Source organism: Leptonychotes weddellii, chromosome 1 (genome assembly GCF_054177405.1).
Source record: "Leptonychotes weddellii isolate Sample4059 chromosome 1, ASM5417740v2, whole genome shotgun sequence".
Classification (NCBI taxonomy): domain Eukaryota; kingdom Metazoa; phylum Chordata; class Mammalia; order Carnivora; family Phocidae; genus Leptonychotes; species Leptonychotes weddellii.
The window spans coordinates 164994500-165011922 of NC_138369.1; positions in this window are offsets into that span (position 1 = coordinate 164994500).

Consider the following 17423-nt stretch of genomic DNA (forward strand, 5'->3'; position numbering starts at 1 on the left):
TAACCTTCAGAGCTACGTAAAATCTGCACCTTTATTATTTGCAATTAGTCAAAAATGTACTTTGATAATTTACATTCCCCCCCAAAAATCAGATGAGGTTCAAACAGTGATTTAGTCTTTTTTGTTTCCCAAGAGGCAGAATCTGAAACAAAGACATGGGTGCAAATAATTTATTTGGGAGGTAATCCCAGGAAGTGAGTTTGGGAGTGTGAGGGGAATGGGAGGAGATGTCAACACAGGTACTTTAAAGCTGGTGAAGGCGCCTCCGGTGGGGACTCTACTGGCTCCTTTGAGAAGCACACAGAATACCTCCCGGAGTCCTTCCCCAAAGGACAGGTGCCTGGAACATTATCAGTTTACTCATTTCCCCATTGGTTGCAAGTTGCTGGTGGGGTAGGGGTGGGGTAGGTGGGGGAGTTATCTCTCAAGCCCTGGTGAGCAGACCAAGTGGGAGTAGAAGACCCTGAGGCAGAAAGTGGACCTGCTTACGTCAGGTGTCTGAGATGGGAAGGTGCCAAGATGAGGTAAGTCTGATCTCAAAGGGGATTGTCTGCCACAACAGAGTCCTCAAAGCCATATACTATAAGCGGGATTATTGGGAGATGCTTTAGCATGGTATCAAAAATCAATCAATCATCAAATTACCGTAATTTTTCAAATTTAAGATAAATTTTCTCTCACGCCGTGCGGGTAGGAAATTATTCATGTGTATTCATATTACTATCACCTTGGTGGAATTCTTACCAATTATCAATTGTTTGTACTATGTGTGTTGAGTTTAACTGCCATTTAACATATTTTGAAAATATTTATATGATCAACATTGAAGCAACACCAAAGCAAAAAAGATATGGAAATAGCAGTGAGGCGTGAGTTGGATCATTAGAATAACTACAATCATGGATTTTCTAGCAGAGCAATAAGCTTTAGGGTACCTATGAAATAAAAGTATCTACAATTAAATAATTAATTAGAGTTGTGCTTTATAACATACACACAAACAATGCAAACGAATGCAGGAAAAATTCCAAATCCCTCAGAAAAGCATGAAAGAAATTTCAAGCGAACTTGAGGATGGTGTGGCCCATTTATGTGTTCTGCAAGACTCTCATTGAGACATTACCTTACAACTGAAATTGGTAGCATTTACACAATGGCATGGAAAATAAAGCTCTTTCAATAGAGTCTTATATTTGATAAAATATTGTAACATTTATACAAGCCCATCACCTTAAATAAGTTGGGCTCAAAGTTTTTACATGGGTTTGGTACTTTTTTTTTTTCTCATTCAGATCTTGGGCACCGTTGTGAACTCCACATATTAAGACTGAAGCGAGAGTTGGAGGCTTTATTTATTTATTTATTTTTAAAGAATTTATTTATGTATTTGAGAGAGAGAGCATGAGCAAGCATGAGAGAGCACAAGCCCGGGGAGTGGCAGAGGGAGAGGGAAAAGCAGGCTTCCCACTGAGCAGGGACCCCCACGTAGGGCTAGATCCCAGGACCCTGGGATCATGACCTGAGCCAAAGGCAGACGTTTAACCCAGCCACCCAGAAGCCCTGAGAGTTGGAGGTTTTAGACATTCTTCTTCCATTTGGGAAAAGGTCTGAGCTCTTCAGTCTTGAGTAAAACAAAGCTTTTGGTGCTTCCTGCTTAAGTGACTTCTATTGCCCATTCAGCTTCAGGAAGTCACAAAAGTAACCAGGGTAACTAGGGCTTCTGTCCCCACCCTGTACTTCAGGGGCCTCCTGCACTTTGGAGTGTCTCCCTGGAAATTTTTAAAATTCTCCTCTGCTGGCTGAGACTTGCCAGGGCACGCAGTGCCCACAGAGCCACGGGCCAGAGCCCAGACAGGGACTGATAGGGGCCTGGGACCCTGCATGTGGGATCCATAACCCAAGGAGCTCCAGAACTCAGATTATTGTCTATGGGATTGTCCTGGGGCCCTGTAAACTGGCCCCTTGGTTCCAGGAGCATGGTCTGGTTAGTGGATTGCTCACACTGGCTGGCATATTTCTTTCATAAAATCGAGTCAGATCGTGCTCTCAGAATGATGCTCATGTGTTTGATTTGGAATGACTTATGTTGTTTATATTAACAGCGGCCCTGCAGAAGTATTTACCCTGGCTGCCACACCAGGGTAGTCCTGAACATAGGGACAAGTTCTAAGCCAGCCTAATAAAACTTGAGTTTTAACATAGAACACCTGTTGAATAGAAGACTGCTTTATGTCTTTCACAATATGCGAATTTCGTTAGTATACAGGCAATAACCTTATCTACCTGTTCTTGGTAAAGTTCTGTGTAAATCTTTACTAAATGCCTCTTTAGTTTGTATGTGAGACTGAGTGCTTATATGTGTGCCTGTGATTTTGGTGGGCAGACAATGATGGAGTAAGGTAATAGGTCTTTATATAAGTTCTGTTTTCAAAACTGCAAAACAAAATTATGAAGCACGTTGGTAAGGGCTTGGAGAGTGAAAGGCATCTGGAATAGTTACCATGGAAAATACCATAGGAAGTAAATTATGAGTAAATAGATTAGAGGGAAAAGATGAGTCATTTATTGTGTACCTGTTATGATTGAACTATATCATCAGGTTGAATTTTCCCCTAACTTGGAGTGGAATGGCTAGGCTTAATCCCTCCTGACAGATAAGTAAGCCAAGATTTTGAAAGACTAAGAAATTTGCTGAAATTCACAATAGGAAAATATGAACAGAGTGTGGATGTGAATCCAGCTTCACGTTTAGTGCTCTTTCCAGACATTAAAACTGCTCCTCGGAAATGAGAACCCGGTTAATCAACTTTAGAAACAATACTCAACTTCCTTTCTTAACTATAACTGAAATGGGGAAAAAGTGGTGTCTGCTTTGGGAGTGGGGGATGAATCAATGGATGCTCTTGCCACCAAATATTTAAAAGCTCCGCTATCTTTAGTGGCGCCTGCCTGGCTCAGTTGGTAGAGTGTTCTACTCTTGATCTCAGGGTTGTGGGTTTGAACCCCACATTGGGTGCAGAGCATACTTAAAATCTTAAAAAAGAAAACAAAAAACAAAAGCTCCATATCTTTAATTAACACCAAATCTTAAATTGCTTAGATTTCCAGAGACCACTTTTAAAAATATGCAATTAAAACATAATTTCCAAAGCATAGTAACTACGCATATATATATATGTGATATAAAATTCCATAATAAAGGAGTTTTAACAATTCGACTTAAACTGCCAAGTATGCATACCTTTGTTTTATCAGAAAAGGGCTTGAGAAGCTGCTTAAGGTCATACAACATTGTTTGCTAAGTCAGAATTTTTAATTGCTTTGTCTAACCCAGAAATCCCTTTGCTCCTACTTCTGCCTCTCTATGGGGAAGAGGGATCTTTTGGAGAGGTTTTAACATTTTTTTAACCTGTCTTTCTAAAATAGGCTATGACATTCATAGTAAGCAATACCTTACCATTTTGAATGCTTGAATACTTTGGGGAAAAATAAGTCAAGAAAAATAATAAACTACTTAGACTAATAATATACCTCTGCATAGGATTAGCATATATTAGGAAGCTAATATATTTTATCTGGATGATTTACTATCAACCATTGTTAATTAAGCCTCACATGTTTCAAGTATGCATTTAATTAAACAATAATTTTGAATAAACTTGATTTCTTATCTTGCTATATAATATGGTGCCAAAAATATGGCCACTGGACTATCCTAAAATCTTAGTTACCCTCTATAAGGTCATCGAAAGCATTTGATGAAGTTACCTACAAACTTTCACTCAACTCCCTACCCTGATTTCAAGCGAGGCATTCATTCATTGATCCAGCATTCTACTAAGCATCTATTCTGTGCTTAGAACAAAGATGAATAAACTCCAGAAGTGCTCACAATACAATGTGAGGCAGACACACACGGCCAAGCGCTAACGGTATAATAGAAGTATTTACACAGTGCCTCGTCCTTTCAGCCTGCTTCGACATAAATACCTTGAACTCAGTGGCTTATAAATAACAGAAATTTATTTCTCACAGTTCTGGAGGCTATAAAATTCAAGAACAAGGGAGCTGCAGATTCAGTGTCTGGTGAGACCCTGCTTCCTGGTTCATCGACAGTCAACTTTACGTTGTGAACTCATAAGGCTGAAGAGGTAATGTTGCTCTCTGAGGTCTGTTTTATAAGGAAACTAATCCCATTCGTGAGGTTCCACCCCTATGACCTAATTACCTCCTGAAGCCCCACCTCTTAATACCATCTCACTGGGGTTTAGGTTTCAACATATGACTTTTAGGGAGACACATATATTTATACTATAGCACATGGCAATAAAGGAGTTTGTTAAAACTCCAAACAGAAATTGAAGAGATATTTTGTCTGGATTATGGAAGGCTGTAAAGGAGGTTGTCAATTCATTTGTAACATATAAAGCTTGGGTTCTTTCAAAATCGTACTCTCCTACTTGAAAAACTATTGAATATGTTTTAAAATTAAAATATATTTAGATGTGGGGCCCCTGGGTGGCTCAGGTCGTGATCCCGGAGTCCTGGGATCGAGCCCCGCATAGGGCTCCCTGCTCCGCGGGAAGCCTGCTTCTCCCTCTCCCACTCCCCCTGCTTGTGTTCCCTCTCTCGCTGTGTCTCTCTCTGTCAAATAAATAGAATCTTTAAAATATATATATATATATATACATATATATATATATAGATGAGTCCTAAAGACAAATTCTTGATTATGTCTTAAAAATGTGATTTGAATTATTACTTTTGTTTTGTTTTGGCCAGTTTCTATCATTCTCCAACTAAAATAATTTTAGAATCAAAAATAAATAAATAAAATAAAATAACTTTAGAATCACACAAACTTAAAGAATCAATCAATAAAAACATGAAAGAATTAACTGATAAAAATATTAAGAGGATTTGAGATTAAATTGTTTTATATTTAATTTCTCCCTTTCATGTGGAGTGTCAGTAATGATGCTTCTGAACACAGGTTATATACATAAAACACATAAAATCCAACTAAGTGTGGTCAGGCCATGAAAGAAATTTATGGTGTAATGGAACTGAAAAACTACAAGCAGACATGGTTCAATCAAGGCTCTGATTCCATTTGTCTTTGAATCTCTTTGCTCTGCTTTGTTCCACATGTTGCTTTCTCTCTCCAGCTGTTATCAAGATGGCCATAACAGACCAGCCTCAAGCACACATGATACTATTCAGAGGCCAAGGGACAAAAGCAAGAAAACACAATACTCTCTAACTATGCATCCCAGTGATCCAAATTGTTACACATGCTCTTTCAAGGACCAAGCCTATGTCCAGATAAATACCATGTACTGTTTGACTTAAGCGTGGATTCCCTTGGACTTATCAGGTCTTCTGCTGGAATATATCAGTCTGTTATGCCTGAGATATATGGATTGTTTGTTGAAAAGATTGGATGATGGAACACACCCAACAATGAGTAACATACACACATTCTTACTCATACATTTAGCAATTAGTCTGTTTTCTATCTGGCTCTCATACATAGTTTATGTGGTAATTTTTAAAAAGGAGTACAAATTTTTTTACATTCTTCTCAGCAGGACACAAAGTGGATGACACATCATCCCCTTGCATCATCGTAAGACTGTGACTTCTTCAACCAATAAAATAGGCTTATTGACTTCTGAGGTTAAATCATTAAAATCCAAGCAGCATCCTCTTCGTTCTTTGAACATTTGCTCTGCAGAAGCTCACTTGTGGAATCCAGTTGCTATGCTGTAAAAAGCCTAGCCACCTCGAAAGGTCTTGTGTGGGTCAATAGTCTCAACGGAACCCAGCCTTAGTGCCTGTCATGGGAGTCTGCTGATTCCAACCCTCAGCCATTTGAGTCACCCCCAGCCACTCATAACTTCCCAGCAGAGACCCCAGATTTCATGGAGCAGCTGTGAAGGCATCCCAGGACAAGCCCTCCCAGCTGTGCTTTGAGTTTCTGACCCACAGAACCCATGAACATCATAAAATTGATGTTACTTTATGCCAGTACGTTTGAGGTGGTTTGTTACATAGCAGTATATAACCTGAACTGCTTCAGTGTCTTTAGTGAATAGGAAATCCATACACTTGGAAACAGGAAGAAAGAAAATCTGAAACAAAGGGAGTTGCCAGGCATTTAAGCAACAGCATATGTTTTGAGAGGGGAGAATGATGTTTTTGAAATAGAATGATGGTAAACCAAAGCATCGTGGTATACATCTAGCATCACTCTTAATGATCCTAGTTGTACGTATTCCAGCTGTGAAGACTGCTGCCCCAACTTTCACATCAAGTCACTGGTTCTCAGGTTTTACTTTATAAACCAGAAACATGATGATTCTTTTCCTTTGATTGCATGTGCCAGAGAAGCTAGAGAGATTTTTGAAGGGAATTCTGAAGTTCAGGTGACATTTCTGCTAAGAAGCAGGAACTAAATCATTCACTTAGATCATTACAATCATCTTTCCTCTTGCTTTGTCTTCCTACTTGTAATCTTTTTGTTTATTCCTTGTAGCTTCATCAAGGTAAGGGAAATGAATAGAAATATGAATAGAAAATATATTAATTTTTAATTCCATATAGTAGAGATAAAGGCTTAATAGAGAAAATAGAAAATTAACAACTTAGAGAGTACTTCCCTGCTTCTTTAAAATTTTTATGGAATTTTATGGTTTATAAATATTTTCAAGTACGTTTTAAGATATGATCTGAACCACAACAGCAAATATATTAGTTTACATATGAGATAATAGAGGGTCATGGTGGTTATGTCTTGCCCAAGGTCACAAATCTAGTCTAGGATTCAAACACAGATAAAAGTCCTTTGCTCTAGGGGCGCCTGGGTGGCTCAGTTGGTTGAGCGACTGCCTTCGGCTCGGGTCATGATCCTGGAGTCCCGGGATCGAGTCCCACATCGGGCTCCCTGCTCGGCAGGGAGTCTGCTTCTCCCTCTGACCCTCCTCCCTCTCATGCTCTCTGTATCTCATTCTCTCTGTCTCAAATAAATAAATAAAATTTAAAAAAAAAAAAAAGTCCTTTGCTCTAGATTTGACTATAATAAGTCTTATACTAAGCTCCTACTTTTATCTATTTATTATTGATATTTCAATATCCTTATTTTAATGCTTTATACATACAAAAAATAGAAATTTGACAGAATAATGAAATACTTTATAATGCACTGCCTGAATTTACTGCATTACCAATTGAAAAAAAAAACAGATATGTTTCTTTTTTTTTTAAAGATTTTATTTATTTATTTGAGAGAGAGAGAGTGAGAGAGAGAGCGCAAGAGGGGGTAGGGTTAGAGGGAGAAGCAGACTCCCCGCCGAGCAGGGAGCCCGATGTGGGACTCGATCCTGGAACTCCGGGATCATGACCTGAGCCGAAGGCAGTCGCTTAACCAACTGAGCCACCCAGGCACCCAAAACAGATATATTTCAATATTTTTCCCAATTAACTTCTCAAGGACCCCATCCCTTTTCAGGTAGTTGAATTTCTAGTCTTTCACCACCTAAAATATCTCAGAGTTACTGGAGGTTACTTAGTTCACAGGGGATTTAGTCAAGCATAAAATTCCAAGAGAGAAAATAGAAACCTGAATAATTTAATATCACCATTTATTCTTGGCATATGGTATCAGTTTTGTAATAGTCCCGCACTGTTGTTTATGAGCTATCAGGTGTTACTGCCCTTCTAGGAACCCACCCAAGACATGCCACACTCTCATGTTCAGTGTCAAGGAAATAGGTCATTTTAAAAAATTGAGATGTAGTTGATACATGGCATTATAATAATTTCAGGTGTAAAGCATGATTGGATGTTTGTCTACATGGCAAACTGATCACCACAATAAGTCTAATTCACATGCGACACCACACATGGTCACAATTTTTTTTCTTGTGATAAGAACTTTTAAGATCTATTCTCTTAGCAACTTTCAAATATGCAATACGGTATTATTAACTATAGTTACTATGCTATGCATTACATCCCCAGAACTTATGTATTTTTATAATTAGAAGTTTGTACGTTTTGACCACCTTCACCCATTTTGTGCCCCGCACTCCTCTGCCTCTGGCAACCAGCAATCTGTTCTCTGCATCTGTGAACTTTTTGTTGTTGCTGTTGTTGTTTTAAATTCCAGTATAAATGAGATCATAGAGTATTAGCTCTCAAGGGGCTAGGCAGGTGAGGGTGACATATGTGGGTTTGTGTAGATGTAGAGGTGGTGTGTTGAGGGGGTGTGTGGAGGGCCCCTTACAAAGGTTTGCGGGAAGACGAGAAAGAGGAAGTTGGCTGCTGAGAGGCCATGCAAAGTGGCCAAAACTGACAGCACGATATATTATGAGGAGGGCTTCCATTCAGGTCTGCTGGCCTAATCTTTTCTTCTGATTTCAGAATGGAATGGCGTAATCAGGTTGTTGTGGCCTTGGATCTGGGCACGAGTCTGATTGAACCTGTGGGTTCTGTACTAGAAGCCTGCATCCAGGCCTATCTTCCAGGAACCTATCCCAACCACGATATATTGTCATGTTTGGTATTAAAGAAATAAGTCTTTTTTTTTTTTTTTTAACTGGATTACATGGAGCTTCCAGAATTAGTAACATGTTGACCTAAAAATGGCTTACTTCCAAGAACATTTAGTGGTTGAACCAATTCAAATTTCCCAAATTATCAAGGGTCTTGTTTTCCTTTATTATTATACTTTTGTCTGGAGCTACTTTAGTCTACAAAAAAACAAAACAAAGCAAAACAAACCAAAGCAACAAATTCATGACCTTCTAATGTAGGGGAACATGTGATCTCAGTACAGCAGCTACAGTGTTCCTTTTAAAAATACAGTTTTGATCATCATTCCCCTCTTTCATCATTTCCTCACTTCCCTGGCTTGTCCCATGCATAGTTAGAAAACAGTGCAACTTAAGCTTGCCTCCCCCTTACTTCTATTTACCTACAGTTGGTCTCCAGTCCCCAGGCCTCCTGACTGCCCTGAGAATAAATCTGGCAGACTCCCCCCTCTAGATATTTGCATTTGATAGTCCCTGAGCTGGATGCACTCTCCTAGCTATCTCCATGACTCACTCCCTTCCTTCAGGTCCTTGTTTTCTAAATAAGAGCTCTTTGACCACCTTATTTAAAATTCACCCACCATACTCTTTTTCTCCTCTCATGCCATCTCCAATTCATGTCAGAATTATCCCTTTGGGATTTTCTTTGTTACTCATATACAGCCCACCAAAAACAAAGCTCCATGAAGGCAAGGATTATTGTTCACAGCGTCCAAACAGAGCCAAGTATAAAATAAATCCTCAGAAAATACATATAAATTGAATTGTGTTGGAGCCGTATTCGCTATAGGCAATAACAAAAAGATATTCAGGAGGAAATTCTTTATTCTGGGACTGTTCTTTGGATTGGGTCTCTTAATTATGTGAGCATAGAATAAATAGACATCCGTTGTTCTAGGTAAAGAATAAGAGGTTGTTTCTGTGGAGCTGAAAAAAACAAAAAACAAAACTATCCCACTTCTGAAGGGATTTGGGAGGGGTAGAAACATAATACTTAACAATATTTAAGCTGGTTAACCCTCAGGGCAGGAAAGAACAGAGATTCAGCTCTGCTACCTCAAATAGGAGGTCAGTAATACCTACTCAAATGGACCCTCACCCCTTCACATTCTTTTTTCTTGCATTGTACACTTAGCTTCCACGATCTATCATTATAATCACTTTTGGAAACCCTACTATACTTCCTTTGTCCTTTCACTTCTCTCTCTCTTCAAGACAAGTATCTGGCTTCCCAAACCTCCAGCTCAACCTTCCCAAGGATGAGGAGACCACAGCTAATGATCTTGCTTATTTCATTAAGAAAACAACCAGGTCGCCTGGGTGGCTCAGTCGTTACGCGTCTGCCTTCGGCTCAGGTCATGATCCCAGAGTCCTGGGATCGAGTCCCCCGTCGGGCTCCCTGCTCAGCGGGAGGCCTGCTTCTCCCTCTCCCACTCCCCCTGCTTGTGTTCCTGTTCTCACTGTCTCTGTCAAGTAAATAAATAAAATCTTTAAACAAAAAAAAAAAGAAAACAATCAGAAAAGCCTTTCTCCCATACTCTTTACCAACTACCAACATAGTTGCATCAGTATCTACTTATTTTATTTTTAGTCCTGTGAAAATAGATGAATTGTCCATGAAACGATTTAAGCCAGTCCCTTACATTGTCCTTTGGAACCCATCTTTTCTCTTTTGGAAAGAGCATATTTTCCTGTCTCAAAGAAATTAATCCAGTTTTCCCCCTTTCCTCTCTTCATAATAATTTTTTTTCTATAGGAAAATCTTAAAAAAACATGTTATGGTATCGTCATCCTTGATATTTTCTGTAGAATCCATATCTCTCTCCACTGCCTCATTTCTCTGCTTCCCTTATAAGTTATTTGTATTTGCTTTCTCCATTTCATCCCAATCATTATCTCTTGAATCCACTTCAATCAAGTTTTTATCTCCACCACCTGAAGCAGCTCTGACCAAAGTCACTCTTCCAGAAAAATTATTCTGACACATGTTAAAGATGGTAAAGCAGACTTTATTCAGGGGGATAATTACAATGGGGTCTTGCAATAGGAGAAAGAGGTTGAGTTCTGCCACTGATAAGGACACGTGGGGATTTATAGCCAAGGATCAGAGTAGGGGGTCAGTGGGTGGAAAATAATAAAAGGAAACAGCTAGGGGGAGTCTAGCTAAACTGACTTGAAGGATTTTTGCTGAAAGCAGGTTTAGGGTAAGATATCCAGGATGAAGGATGAGGAACTGATCAGCTCTAAAGGGTAGGTGACTCTCACCAACCCAAACCAGCAGAACTCTTGCTAAAACTGGGCTAAAAGGGCCATGGACAGATCTGGAGGTCAGGAGCCTGGTCAGGAAGAGGACTCAAGAGAATCCTGATTCAAGTTTGGTCAAATTGTTAACAGGAAGAAACTTAGCTTATCTAACTCCATATTGCTTCCGTTTCCCTTGCTGCTGTGACCTGTAGCTTAAAAACTTCTGCTTAGCCCTGCACGTAGACATATTACAGCTAAGATTTGCAAAACTGCTTTTTACCCCAAACCTACCTCACCCAAGGAGATAAGGAAGTGTGTACAGAAATGACTATGCTATGTTTAAGATTCACAGGAATGACAGGACCAGATTCCTGTACATGAAGATCGGCTGACCAAGGACGAAGAAGTTAAAAGACCTTCCTCAGATGTCAGCCACCTTTTGACTCCAACTCCCTCTCACGGTCCTCTTTTCTTAATATAAAAGAAGCTCAAATCTCATGCTGGAGCGTGTGTGTGTGTGGGGGGGGGGTGGTTCTTTGGGACAACAGTCCACCATCTCCTTGGTCTGCTGACTTTCCAAATAAAGTCGCTTTCTCTGCCCCAATATCTTGCCTCTCGACTTACTGGCCTGCCAGGGGGTGAGCAGAGGAGCTCGACCTCCGTTCCAATTTGGCCGGCCCGGCGGAAGCGGCCGGCCCCACCCCAGAGAAGCTTCCGGGAAATCCCTAGCACCTGTGGGACGTCCGGTTCCGGGGCTTCTCCTCTCGCTTCCTGCAGTCGCGAGGGTTGCGCCTGCAGCTGCCTGTTGGGGCAAGGAGTCCACGAACCTCTGCGTGTTGACCACCTGGACAGTAGGGTAAGTCGCTCAGCGTGCAAAACCGGGAACCCCCTTCCCCTCCGTTTGGGCTTTTCCTTGGCTGGAAACCACTTTGTTTGCATTTGTCGGGGTACAAACGGAGAAGGGACTAGTTGTTGGACTTTTCCAGTTTGTTTGTGAACCCGTTCATTTGCCTTTGGTTTCTTTGTTGCTGCGGCTTTTGGGATCTTTGGACAAAATCGGCCGCATTATATTTGTTTTGTAAAAGGAAAATATTTGGAAACTGGGCCTTTAATGTTCTCTGCCCAAATATTAGTGACTCTTAGCTTTGTTCCTCTCATTCGGTTGCCTCCAAATAGGGGGCTTCGGCTTGGCTCTCTTGGCTTGTTACTTGGTTCGGTCAGTGAAGCTCCGACTTTTAGGGAGAAACCAGAAACTGGGAAGCCACTTGGTTCAGTCGGCGAAACTCTGACTTTTGGGGAAGAACAGATGCCGACTGAGGTACTCTGGGCTTCGTTTCGTTATCGTTTTGTTTCTTCTGTGTTTTTTTCTGAATTTTTGCTTAGGAAGATAGGGAATACTGCTGTTCCCAAAGAAAGTCCATGAGGACATATTTTGAATAAATGGTGCAGACGGCTGAAAGGCAACCAGAGAAAAAAGCCTATTTTGCAGGAGGGAGAGGAATGAGACAGAGAAAAAGGAATGTTCAAACCCTGAATCCACCTCGGTCTTTGCTGGCAGGACCTCTGCCTCTGCGTCCCACTCCCCCTCCTCCTATTCCTACACCCCCACCCGTGCCGCTTCGGGGTCCTGCACCCTCAGTGGCTCCAGCGCCATGGGCTCCCGCCCCTCATACCCCCACCATCCAGGAGCAAAAAGCATCCCGATCTGTTGGGGGCACCTCCTTATGAGGTTCAAACTGAATCACCTCCCAAATCAACATGAAGGGGCTCAGGGGGCTCCCCTGAGCTTAAGCCGTCCACTTCGGATTTCCCCACGGGAGCCGCAAGTGAAATTGGCAATGCGGAACAAATCGACTTTTTAGTGGACACAGGTACCACATATTTGGTATGAAAGGTAATTCAAGGTTGTTAGTTTAATTATAATAAACATGTCTTTTGGGGCGCCTGGGTGGCTCTGTAGTTAAGCGTCTGCCTTCGGCTCTGGTCATGATCCCAGAGTCCTGGGATCGAGCCCCGCAACAGGCTCCCTGCTTGGTGGGGAGCCTGATTCTCCCTCTCCCACTCCCCCTACTTGTGTTTCCTCTCTCGCTGTGTCTCTCTCTGTCAAATAAATAAAATCTTAAAAAAAAATTAAAAAAAAGTCTTTTGAGTTATCAGCATTAAATATAAAACTTTCATTCTACCAAGGTTCACTAAAGGTCAAATAAGCTCTTGCTATCTCTGTTGCAATTTGTCAGCCAAAAGAACTTAAATTAAAAAAAAAAAAAGGACTTAAAATGATGGTGGAAGATGAATGATCAATTGGATTACATTATTGAATATCCAAGTTTTTTTTACAAATAAGATAAAATACTGAAACCTTAATTATTAAACGTAGGTTATCTGCTTCTGACTTCTCATTACAGATTAACTAAGGATAAATTCAGATCTGCTATATTATAGTTTATTGAAAGTTGTACTATGAAAAAATACATGTTTCTAGAAATTATGAAATAAACTCATCAATTTGGCACTCTAAAGAATTTTGGTGTAATAGTTCGCAATTGGTTACTACTTGGTTTTCCCTGGAGACTAAGGTTTCTAAAAGTCAAAATTCTGCTAAAGGTAATTGAGACTGCTAAAAGTGATAAGAAAAACAACTCTGCATATAGGAAATAGGGGACATGTAAGAAGGTGTAAGGAATGAGAATAACATTTTGTTGAGGGAAAAGAAAGTAATTTTCTCCTAAAATGAGACTGGTTGTTTAAAGAGGGAAAACTTAGGACAAAATCTGGATGAAACAAAGTTGTAGAAGGTTCATGAAGGAGAATCTTTGGGAAAGAATTTTATGCATGGTCATAACTAAGATTGGAATGAGTAAGTTTTAAAAGTACACTGGTATATGGGTTTGTGATTCATCAGTCTTAAGCACAATTCACAGCGCTCACCATAGCACATACCCTCCCCAATGTCAAAAAAAAAAAAAGTACACTGGTATAAAATTGGAATTTGGTTTTTCTCTCTGTTGAAAAGACAAAGTTTTCTTGGATTGTTGGTCTGCTGTTGATAAGAAATTGTAAGCAGGGGGCGCCTGGGTGGCTCAGTCGGTTGGGCGACTGCCTTCGGCTCAGGTCATGATCCTGGAGTCTCAGGATCGAGTCCCGCATCGGGCTCCCTGCTCAGCAGGGAGTCTGCTTCTCCCTCTGGCCTTCCTCCCTCTCATGCTCTCTGTCTCTCATTCTCTCTCTCAAATAAATAAATAAAATCTTAAAAAAAAAAAAAAAAGAAAGAAATTGTAAGCAAAGGTTTTTTCTTTATCTGCCTGGAAAAACAAAGCTTCTATGTTTTGTCTTCATCAGGTCTTTGATCACTAAAAAAGTTAAAACTTATCAATATTGAAGGAGCTAAGTTTTGCCAACAATTATATTAGCTTCTGTAGAATCTCTTATTGCCCCCTTGGTTAAATAAATAATTAAACATTAAGTGTTATAATAATTTGTAATCCTACTTAGGCATATGCTTTAGAACCTTCTGAGGTTTTTAACTTCCCCAAAATTCAAATTCTAAATGAGGTCTTTTTGACTAATTAGAGTAATTTATTTTGTATGTTAAGTTCCATGGGAAGCATTATCAAACAAATGATGAGAAACCTTCTTGGGTTATATTGCATGGGTAAATGCTATAATTGTTCCAGAAATTATGTAAAATTCCTCAGCTTTTAATATGTCCTGGTATAATGACATCACATGTAATTCTAATTATTGAAATGTTGTGTGTCACAAAAATAACCAAATTTCCTTGTCAACTACATTATAGTGAATTCTCTTCAGGTTTTTAACCATGGTGATTTTTGAGGTTTTTGTCATTTAAAATTATTATTTTACTCAGATGCTCTTGCAAATGTGTTTTGACTTCAGGGAGAATTCATAAATAGGACTTTTGACAAATACAAGTTTCTGGTATCTTTAAGATCATAAAGCAAAACTAAGAGTTTCTGGAACTAATGGAAAAACTACATTCAAACAACAAGAATTAGTAACATGGGACTAAATGAATTGAGAAAAAGGATTATAGTTTTTATGACTCTTGTTTAAAACATTGCTGGTTCTCTAATGTTTGTTCTGCCAGATTTAAGGAAACTGTTTCTCTTAACATATCTATGACTTACAGAAATTTGATAAAAACATTCCCTTGTAAACAAGTTGAAACATTTATCTTTTCTCTCTACCTGAACCCTCCAGAATTCAGAAATTCTCAGGGAGTATTCTTTCTTTTCCTGGCAATTAAAATTATTTGCATTAAGTTTAATAAGAATCTGTCCTCCTTGTAATGGGACACTGTCGAAAGCTGGTTATATTATCAAGGTTTTGACTGGAATGTCATATTTGAGAGAGATACGCATAGACTCAGATATAACCAGACAGCTTTAAGGAACTAAGATTGACTTTTGTGGAGTCATTATACCCCTTGGAGATGCTGGCCTGACACCTTGCTTACAGAGTTCCCAGCAACCTTTCCAGGTGAGTAAAGAACGTTACTTCCTGGCAGGTACAGGAGCCTCAAGGTATTTTGGGGACCTTGAGTAGAGAGGAATTCGCCTGCTTCTCCCTCTGCCTCTGCCTCTCTCTCTGTCTCTCACGAATAAATAAATAAGTAAAATCTTAAAAAAAAAAAAAAAAAGAAACTTCTGCTTAGCCCTGTACACAGGCATGTTACAACTAAGATTTGCAAAACCTGCTTTTCACCCGAAATCTATTTCACTCAAGGAAATAAGGAAGCGTGCACAGAAATGACTATGCTATGTTTAAGATTTACAGAAGGGAGGAGAGTGGGGGGTCCAGCAAAGTGGGTGAAGGGGAGAGGGAGATACAGGCTATAACAGGAGTTATAGAATTAATATGTCACAGGAATAAAAGGCACAGCATAAAGAATATTGTAAAAGTGATGTAACAGAATAGATGGTAGCTATACTTATGGTAACATAATGTATAAACTTGTCAAATCACTAAGGTGCACATTTGAAACTAATGTAACATTATGTATCAACTATACTCAAAAAATTTTAAAAAAAAGATTTACAGGAATGATATGACTAGATTCCTTTACGTAAAGATCAACTGACCAAGGACAAAAAAGTTACATGATCTTCCTCAGATGTCTACAGATGTCAGTCACCTTTTGACTCCAACCCTCTCCGGCTTTCCCCCTCTTCTTATCATAAAAGACACTCAAATCTCATGCTCAGGGAGATGGTTCTTTGGGACAATAGCGTGCCATCTCCTCAGTTTCCTGGCTGTCTGAAGTCACTTTCTGGCTTTCTAAGTCACTTTCCTTGCTCCAGCATCATGCCTCTTGACTTATTGCCCTGTCATGTAGGGAGCAGAATGAACCTGGAGTCAGTAACAAAGGGGGAGTGTCGGTATCACCACCGATGACCACTGTGTTTTAAAATCTAATGGCAAATTCTATCCTCATCCCATTTGGCCTGTAAGTAAGAATTGACAAAGAAAATCTGTAACTCCTTTCTCTTTCAAATACAAACATATTGTCAGGAAATTCTATCTGCTTTATCTTTAAAATATTTCTAGGCACTGACCTCTTTTTTTTTTTTCTATCTCCCCTGCTATCCAGCCCCACCTGTCTAATCCAGCTACTTTGTTTTTCACCTAGATTATTGCAAGTGCCTTCCAATTGGTCTTCCTAGTTTGATTTTTGCCCTTCCACCTGGTCTACTCCTCAGCCAGCAGCCAGTGTAATCATGCTTAAATGTGGAGTCAGATACATTGCCTCTCTGCTCAAAAGCCTCCTCAGAGTAAAAGCCCAAGTTCTTGTAATGACTCATAAAAATCTACCCCTCGGCCTCCATATCACCTGTCTTCTATCTCATCCCTACTGCTTTCCCATTGCTCATTGATCTGCAGCCCAGTCCAGGCTTTGCTTCACAATCTCCTCCCTCATTTTTTTAGTGGACCATGCTATATGAAAAAACAGCACCCATAGAGATATTTTTCATCTACTCTCCTTTGAGGGATAGTTCCCTGAATATCACCAACACAGCCTGTTGATAAAACAAGCCAAATTTATTATTTACTGTGGTAAGAGAAAACACTTCATTAAAAGAGTGTAGAGCATCTTGGAGGAGGAAAGCAAGCTTGGATTTATGGAGATTTTGAAGTCTGGTTTAAGGCTGGGGGATGGGGGGTAGGCTTGATTATATTCGGATAAAGACCATGATACAGCAGTGTAGGATTGTTGGATAAAGTAAGGCACAGCTTTTGAGGAGATCAAAGAGTTTTAGAGGGTAAACTGTTGATTTTTCCTAATAAAGAGTTGATGGATCTATTTGGAAAAGGTCTTCTAATGAACAATAAATTTATTTGCCTGTATGAGATTCTCTTTGAATAGTCAAGTTTTACTGATGAAGACAATGGAATGGAAAGTCATGTTAATGTATTAATGTAGGCAATAAGCTCTGTAGGAGGTAAGTAGTTCCAGGCTGTGGGTGGGGTTAGATTGTGTGGTTCCCACATTCAGCTAGAGGTAAACTCCTTAGGACAGGGACTTTTGTATCTTTTGTTCACCGTACCTAGAACAAAATCAGGTCT